Below are 9,256 nucleotides of genomic sequence, written 5' to 3'. Positions count from 1 at the left end.
ATCTATTAGTCTATTTCTTTAGCACAATATCATTTTTCTTTCATTTGATTGGTTGCCTTATCAATTTTCTCATATTTGATTTTTTTTTTTTTTGCAATGATTGAGAAGATTGAGGGATGACTATTTGAAATGCTTTGGATCAATTTTCAAAATCCAAAACCAAAACAACAGTGTAAATTTTTGGTGTTAAGCTAAATTCAAATACCTATCTTACCCATTTTTTAGTTATTTTTTGGATTTTTTTACTAAGTGACTATCTTTTAAGATTATAATAACTTCATATATAAATCCCATTAAAAAATTATTAAGAAAAATAAATCAATAACATGAAGCCTTTTCTATACAAAAAAAAAAAAAAAAAATAAATACCCTTAAATAGTTGGAGGGTTGGAGGAGGGAAATTTCAAACAATTGAGCTATTAAGTAAAACTAGCCTCTGAGCACGCGCTCACCCGCGTGCTCAGAGGCTCTTCTATTTTTTTGGGTAAGGGTTAATTTAGAGTGTGGGGCCCAACAATTTTTGGGCCAGCACCATTTATTCGTTGGGGCCCAAAGGCCCAAGCCGAGGAAGGTTATGACCCAGGCACAGTAATGAAAGTACAAAATAGCATTGGGATACAGCCGAGGATAATTTAGTCCTCAGCCAGTCCAAAGTCTCCTCGGAAGAAAGGGCAAAAATGGTATAGAAACGACTTGGGGAAAAAATCTAAAATATTTGTGCCAATAGAAAAGGGTATGCTGGAAAGTGTAACGACCGGGGAAAGCTGCCCTTACTGCCATTCAATACTCTGCACCTGACAGAGCCATACTCTCCAGCTTTTGCAACCACCCCCAACCACTCTGGGTATGGGCTGATGGGACAAGTATCAGTCTTGGAATGTCAATCCTACACGTGGACGAAGGATAAAAAAACACAGGCTAGTATAAAAGAAAAAAAAAGTAATTCATGCCAGGGGCTGGGAAAAATGGTCAAAAACCAGAGCCTCCCAGCCCGCCTCCTGGAGAAAGACTCCTAGGGCGAAAATGACTTAACCAGGTATGAACACCATGAAAGACTCACCGCCTGGTGACTAAGGCCTAGCCTTTCAAACCCATGCTCTACAAATGATATTGTTTGGGCCTTTTTACGTGCGAACCCAACACTGTTGTGGTTCGATACGAATCGTGTCCTTACATAGAGCATTTATTATAATTTGAGATTACTACATTCTCTAATCACAAAAAAAAAAAACCTAGGGGTGTGATGAGTATTATGTGTGATGAAATAATTTTTTCATCACACTCCTAGGTTTTTTTTGTAATTAAAGAATGTAGTAATCCCAAATTATAATAAATGCTCTAAATTAACCCTTATCCAAAAAAATAGAAGCCTCATGCGTGTGTTCAGAGGCTAGTATATATATATTAAGAGGATTCAAAAAGTTAGTTATGGTTTCAAAAAATGTCAAAAATACCCTTAATCTAACTAGATAACCCCTATTCTAAAAAAATAAAAATAGGGTTAAAATTGTAATTCAACAAAATTAAAAAAAAAAATTTAGAGAAACTTTTTTCCTAAAAATTAGCACACTTTCTACCTAAACATATCTCACATAGTTTGATACATTTTTTTTTCCTAAAAACAAACAAACACTAAACACAGCAGTTTAATCCATTTCAAATCCTAAATTTTAGTTTTATAAAAATCATTTCTTGTGTAACCTAACCTCACTAATAATAGATAAATTCAAATTGAAAAATTATATTAAACTCAAAATAAGAAAAGAGACTTATTGTACGTGTAGAGTGTGTGTAATGAGGTTAGTGTGTGTATATATATATATATATATATAAAATAATTCGACAGTTATAACCTACAATGAGGATAAGATATTCGAACTCTGAACGTTTCTATTGAAAACATCATAAGGTGTCAATTGAACTGCAAAACTCTTGGTGAGAGCCTAGTAATGTTAGTTCAAAGATGTCATGAATTTGTTTTTCAAAAATTTTCCTTCCCTTTCATTTTCTCTTCTTTGTCTCTCTCTTTCTCCCTTCATTTTGTTAGAGTAAAAAAAGAAAAAAGAAAAAAAAAAGAATATGTTTCTGATAAGCCAGCCCAAACCAAAAGTCATCCCAAGCTTCCCAACGGACGTTACATAGATGGCTGGAAGCCCAATAAAATAGCCACAGTGGTCCACTTGAGAAAACTAACCCAAATTTTGGTATGGGTTGGTTGGTGTGCCTTAAAACATCAAGATTCTTCATCAGTTTCCCAATTCCAAAGCATATATTGCACTTCGGCAATGTACATTTTACACCTGTCTCCATTACATTTACATACAAAAACACAACCTCAACGAAGAAAGAAGAGAATTGCACCTTTGCCAGTTTTGCTTTTGAACATGTCATGTATCCATAACATACCACCCCCTTTTGTACCCACAACATGGTATATACAGTTATTTTTCTTGCTGGAGTTTGTGGTGCAATGTACAAATCTTATTCTATATAGAAATAATAAAATCAGAATTGATACGAAAAACATTTTAGAGGAGAACATTACCAAATGCAAAATATGGCAATCAGCATAAAAAATTACTTATCTTTTGACTATTGTGAAAGTAGTTTATTTACAAAGGAAAAAGGATTATTATATAACGAAAGAAACATCATTATTCATTACACTTGTAAAGAAAATCAATCTCAACAAAATGACATTGAGTTAAAAAAGAGAACTCACATGCACAAATGGGCCTCATTAATTTAGGATATGCATGAGAGAGCAAGACTAGGCTGAAGAAGTACTCCTTTAATTGGGAAAGTTTGCACTTGTTTTCCCCCAACGGAACAACACCCTTCAACCCAGAACCATTCCCATTTACCCTTATCAACAACTTTCCTCCAAACTACCATTCCTGACCTAAGGTCTCTATACAAGTAAATAGCCTCATCACTACCTACACATTTTGTACTACCCCAACTTGTCTTGCTACCTAAAAATCTTATCCCAAATTCAATTGGCATCTTCTCAACTAGTCTCCAATTGTACCCTTCAACAAGCTCCCATACACAAGCCTCTCCACCACATACGCCACCAACAAGTGTTAGCACCCCATTCCTTCTCACTAGTGTGGCAAATTCAAGCTTGTCTGCCATTGGCACATTCAATTCCATCCATGTGTTAGTACCAATCTCAAACCCCATTACACTGTAAGCCCGAGCTGAGGTAATCCAATACAAGACCCCCTTAGAGTACACACTCTCATTGGGTGTCCAAACCGTTAGCCTCACAGCAAATTCAACTGGCATGGGCCCCACAATTTGCCACGTGTCTTGTCGTGAGTCGTACATCTCCAATGTGGGTTCATACAAGGCACCGCGACGTGGCGCAACGGCCTCGGACATCCCACCTGCCACAAAAACCTTAAAGCAAGGAAATGGAGCAGATTGGGTCGAATCTAGTACCATAATAACACCCACCGCTGGGTTAGTCCTTGTAATGTTCAACATAGGAAGGTGCCTAAATTGTCTAGTAAATGGGTTACAAATAGCCAATTGGAGAAATGTAGAACTCGTTGGTCTAATAAGAACAAGGCTACCAATTGGACCAACAAGCCGAACTGGGTCTGGAAGAAAGTCAAGAGAGAGAGCATGCCAATTGTTGAGAATTGGGTTGTGAAGATAACAAGAGTGTATGATTGCGCTGAATTGGCATGGCCAAGAACCATGCCGAATTATTAGAGGTTGTGCTCAAAGGGTAAGCCTTGGCACACGTGTGCCAGTGCCGGCAAGAAGAGCTGGCACGTGCCAAGGAGTCTGGGGAGAGGAGGGAGAAGATGTTGGCTAAGAGATCAGAAGGAAGGTTGCTCCACATTGTGTTTGTGTGAAGAAAAGAAAATGAGTAAAAGTTTTTTTATTTTTGCATAAAGTAAACACATATATGATATATGTATATAATAATACAGTATATGTCAAAGGTGATGACGTTGAGTGGTCAGTTTCTTATAGAGCAATTATTGTGGTTGAATTATTGGACGGACGGTATCTATCTTAGCATTGAGATGTGTGACCCACGTGAACTACGAAGTATATCATCTTACCTACAGCTACATGTGCGCCCCATTTTATAATGGGTGGTTGTAGACATAAAGTTTTGTAGCTCATATATATATATATATGTATGTATTTTTTTTATGAAGGAAAAATCTATATTAACAAAGAAAAGGAGACAACAAAAACACACTAGCTGCCGGAATCACCCCAAACAACAGAAGCAAAATTAGGGGGCAGCAACCAAAATCAAAAGATCCAACCAAATTACATGACAAGGACCACTTTGCTAGATGATGGGCAGCCATCTCTCCTTTAAATATCGAATTATCTGCAAATAAAAATTGGATGACATTTGAAATAGCCCAAATGTCTAGGGAATTGTGAATTAACTACACAAACCCAGGCAAATTTGTAGAATGATATTATTTTAATAATAATTATTCAAATTGACAATTTATTAAAAGTATTTGTGAATTTAGCTTTATTTTTTTAAGTGATTGAAATTGAGTTTTTGAACATTGTTTCACTTAAAATTCAGGTATTTGAAATTGTGTTTTGAAAGCAAGATTTTAAGTGATCAGCACTATTTGGTAGAGCAGTTAAACAACATTACGCACATTTCAATATACTTTTTCACCCACACATATTTTAAAAAAATATAAATAACATTATTCAAACTATTCTACCAAATCTTTTTGTTTATAAGCAAAATTTAAGAGCATTATTATTGATGGTGTTAAAAAACCAAAGCCTTATTTGGTAGAGTAATTAAACAACATATTTTTAATTTTTAAACAACAATACATACATTTTCACCCCTACATATTTTAAAAAATTACAAACCACGTTACTCAAACTCTACTAAATTTTAGCAACCAACGCACCCAACAACATGCTAATATATTAACGGTAAAAAAGTAAAATTTTTTAGCAATTAAGCGAAAGTCAAATGGTATCAATACCAATTCACTATAGCTGCATGGTAAAGTTGAAAACGATTTTTTTATTCTTCTTTGCTAACTTTATGCCTTCTTCTCTTTCATTCCTACTTCTCCCTCTGCCATCTTCTCCTACTCCCTCTCAACTAGACTTCTCTTTTTCATTCTCTCTCTCTCTCAACCAGACTTAACCAAGACCCATGGTTGAAGCTCATGAAAGGGCCACTTAGCGACATGCGGTAGCGGCGGCGGCGGCGGCGGCGCCACTACCACCACCAAGAGCTATGAGAGGGTCGAAGCTCATGTTTTCCTTCTCTATCTCTTTATTATTATTTTTTTTGATTTCTTTTGTTTTATCTATGGCTAAAAATCTCTCTCTTTCCTATTTATTTGTTTGATTTTGTTAGGGATTGGAGATTTGGGTTTGGGTTTGTTGGTTGTTCACTACTCACTAGGAGAGGAAGAGAGAGAGAGAGATATGACGGTGGGTTTGGATGTGTTGGTTGTTCACAGGGATGCGGTGGGTAATTTTGGATTTGCTGGTGGTGGATGTGGCTAGCGGTGGGTATGAGTTAATTGGTTGTTCACACGGAGAGGAAGAGAGAAAGAAATAGAGGCAGAACAAAGAAAAAAAAAATATTTAAATGTATTGCTAAAAAAATAGAATAATTTCCTTTTTTGACTTTGCAAATTTGCGGAATCATTCTACTTTTTTATTCATTTTTTTAAATACCATAGAATTTGACTTGTAACGTTGGTTCATAATAATGGTTTTCTGTTACTAACCTCACACACGCTTGCATATAATATAATGAGATTTTCTTTTAATAAAAAAATAAATTTTGTGTTTTTATTTTATATATATAATTTTTATTTTAAAAATTTAATTCATAAATAGATAAAATAATTTAAAAATTAATAAGAGAGTGGTCTTATTTTTTAGAGAATATTTTAATAGAAACTAGAGTTACATTTTTATCATATTGTTTTTTAATTTTATCTCTACTTAAGTATAGAAATGTAATAACATTTTTAAACTAAAAAAAAATCTAAACAAAAAAGTCCAAAATACTAATTGATTAAGCCAAAATACTAATTGATTTTTGGACATACACAATATTCAACCCAATATCCTTTGCTTGTAGACAAAAAACTCATCTGAACTAGTTGAACTCCATATGCTGTCAGCTGTCATTTCTGGATAACTCATTTAAAAAAATCTTGCCCGGTTGCCCCGTTTAATAAGATTCCCATGATATCATCCAATAAAAACCAAAATGTTAAAAAAGTGAACGTCCAAGGTCCTTTTTTTTTTTTTTTTTTTTTTTTTTTTTTTTTTTTTTTTGAGGTACAAGGTCCTTTTAAGTCTTATTAATATTTTAAAAACAGTTGTACCAATCATTCTACTTTTGCCCTTAACAATTCAAAATCTGTATGATAGTTCCGTAGTCCAGTGGTTGAGAATTATATTAAAATTGCACGTTACAATGACAGCTTTTGATTTTTGCAGAAATCGGTTTGAAAGTGAAAAATAATGATAGTTGATATTATATAGGGTCATTCTATATAATAGGGGTCATACAGGGGCATGTGATATGTATATTATGATATTAACTTTGTATAACGGGTATATATATCAATTTTTCTTTCATGAAGTGGTCCTCACAAATGTGTGGGATTTATTCTCATATAAGATACTAGGTGTTATATATATATAATTCCGTTATACCAAATACCATTTCTACAAATAAGCTTATCAGTCATAGTATTTGGAACGGGAAGCAAAGGACCCTTCCTAAGAAACACTACGGCTTATTACACGCATCTTGTCATTTCTTATATGACATTTTATTTATTAATTTTTTAAAGCTCCCTTTCCTCTGAAAAAGTCATAGTAAATTCTCTAGTTAAAAACTTCTTCTTCTTTGTTTTTTTTTTGTTTTTTTTTTTGGTGGGGGGTGGGGGGCTAACTCTAGTTAATACTTAATATAAACACAAAAGGGACAAATACTCTAAATCAAAATTACCCAAGATTGCAGATAAAGTATTTTGGTTTTGATTCATAAGCATGGCATAGTTTGTAATATACATAGATAGAATAATTGCAGTACATATTATGCATGTGTTTTATTCAATTCAAAGTCTACAAAACATTTACAAAATTTAGTATAGAAAATGAAAAATAAAGTAAATAGTAGTATGTAAGGTTATATTATAATTTGACTGAATAACTTGAGACTAAAAGAATGGTTATAAAGGTTAGATTATTTCTTTTATTATATTTAAATTTAGTAGCATTGTTATTTTATTTAAATATGGTTTTATAGGATATTAAAAACCAAATAATTAATCTGGACATCAAATAAGTAATGTAATACTAGCCTCTAAGCACATGCTCACGCGCATGCTCAGAAGCTCTTCAATTTTTTTGGTAAAAGTTAATTGTAGGAGCACAATTTCAATGGCCCAATCCTTGTCGGTCAAGTCTTGGCCCAAGAAATCCCACACAATGAATTTTTGTAGAGTATGGGCTAAAGAACTTGGCTTCAGTTAGCTTAAACTGTTTATTGCATGGGCTAAGAGAATACAGAAACAAGAATGAAAAAGATAGACGTGAAGAAAGATTTTTCTTAAACGATCCGGCTCGAAATTTGATTCATGGGCATAAATTCATGTAGTAAGATTTCTCTCTTGTTCCTCTTCCCTTTCTTCCTTTTTTCTTTTTCTGTCCCCCCCTCTTGGGGGACTTTTACATATTATATAGGCCCTCTACTATCATCTGAGCTTTACACTTGTTGATCATTCAAACCCCTACTTGAGCACATGTCCCATCAGACACCCTTGTCAGTTCTTTGTAAGTTGCAGTGGTCAAGGTAGCACTGTTCAAGGGTCTTCTCTTCATTAATGCGGCTAAGAGAGTAGTTGTGATACATTTAATATGGTGGTGGCAGCCTTTGCTGAGATATTTTGGGTTTCCTTTCTTTTTACATATTTGGAGGGTGGATTACAGTAGCTGGGATGCACCTTTGATCCGAATTTTGCAATGTCTGAGGAGGAATTACTCCTCGGACATGTTCTCTTTGCCCCAGTGGGCCTAAATAAGGATTCTGGGCCACGATGTCTCCTCGGACGAACTGGTCCTCGGACAAGCCCAGGGCCCAGCCAACCTATTATTCTGGGCCGGTCCCCACATTAATAATTTACATACATTATAAATTGATATTACTACATTTTTCAATCACCAAAATACCTAGGGATGTGATGAGTATTATAGGTTTGTATCAAATATTAAAATTATTAACATTTCTCCACGCATAACACTCATCACACCCCTAGGTATTTTTGTAACTGAAAAATGTAGTAATCTCAATTTATAATAGATGCAAATTATTAACCTTTACCAAAAAAATTGAAGAGCCTCTGAGCACGCGCTCACACGTGTGTTTAAAGGCTAGGTTTTTTTTTTTAGGGCAAATTACAACTTACCTATCTGTGATTTGGTTGAAATTTAAGTTGCTTACCTGTGGTTTAAAATTTGACACTTTACCCACCTAAGATTTGACCAAAATTTAAATTGTCTATCTGTGGTTTGAAATTTCATAATGCAAGTGTTTCGATGGATAGTTTTTGATCTTGTATTTTTATGTTTTTTACATTTTTGGAGAAGAGAGACATAAAAGTGGAATAAAAAACATATTTAGCGCTGTTTTTAACATAGGTGGGTAATAGAAATCTAATTGAGCTATCCTCAGATGGGTAAAGTGTCAAATTTCAAACCATAAGAAGGCAACTTAAATTTCGGCCAAATCACAGATGCGTAAATTATAATTTTCCTTTTAAAAAAGAATAAATCTCTTTTGTAAGATCTACTTTTTTTCCCCTCTCCTTCACGTTAAGTTTTTCTGAGAAGCACCTTCACGCTAAGTTGGTTTAAAAAAATAAAAAAAATAAAACTTACTTTTTTTATGGGAAAAAACCCTTATCCTTATCCCTCTTTTTTTTTTTTTTTGAATTATTATTTTTATCCCATCATCTCATGTAATTTTTATTTTTTATTTTAATGAGATTATCCTATAGCTCCGTTTGGATTGAGCTTATTTTTGCTGAAACTAAAAACTGAAACTGAAAACACTGTAGCAAAATAATTTTTAAATGTGTGAATAGTGTCGTGAGACCTATTTTAAATGAAAAAGTTGCTGAAAAGTGAAATTTGTGGGTCCGTGAACAGTGCATTCGTGCACTGTTCACGGTTGACTTGGTCAAATAGTGCGGCTGAAACCAAA

General features: G+C 34.0%; 1 pseudogene across 1 annotated transcript; it reads right to left on the bottom strand.

The window, feature by feature from the left end:
• Positions 1 to 2,604: 2,604 nt before the first annotated feature.
• LOC115992202 lies at positions 2,605 to 3,898 on the bottom strand (annotated as a pseudogene). The gene has a single exon (XR_004092440.1). The product of XR_004092440.1 is annotated as an F-box only protein 6-like (transcript).
• Positions 3,899 to 9,256: the final 5,358 nt, after the last annotated feature.

The sequence above is a fragment of the Quercus lobata genome, chromosome 5 (assembly GCF_001633185.2).
Source record: "Quercus lobata isolate SW786 chromosome 5, ValleyOak3.0 Primary Assembly, whole genome shotgun sequence".
NCBI lineage: Eukaryota > Viridiplantae > Streptophyta > Magnoliopsida > Fagales > Fagaceae > Quercus > Quercus lobata.
This window is presented reverse-complemented; position numbering and strand designations above follow the sequence as displayed.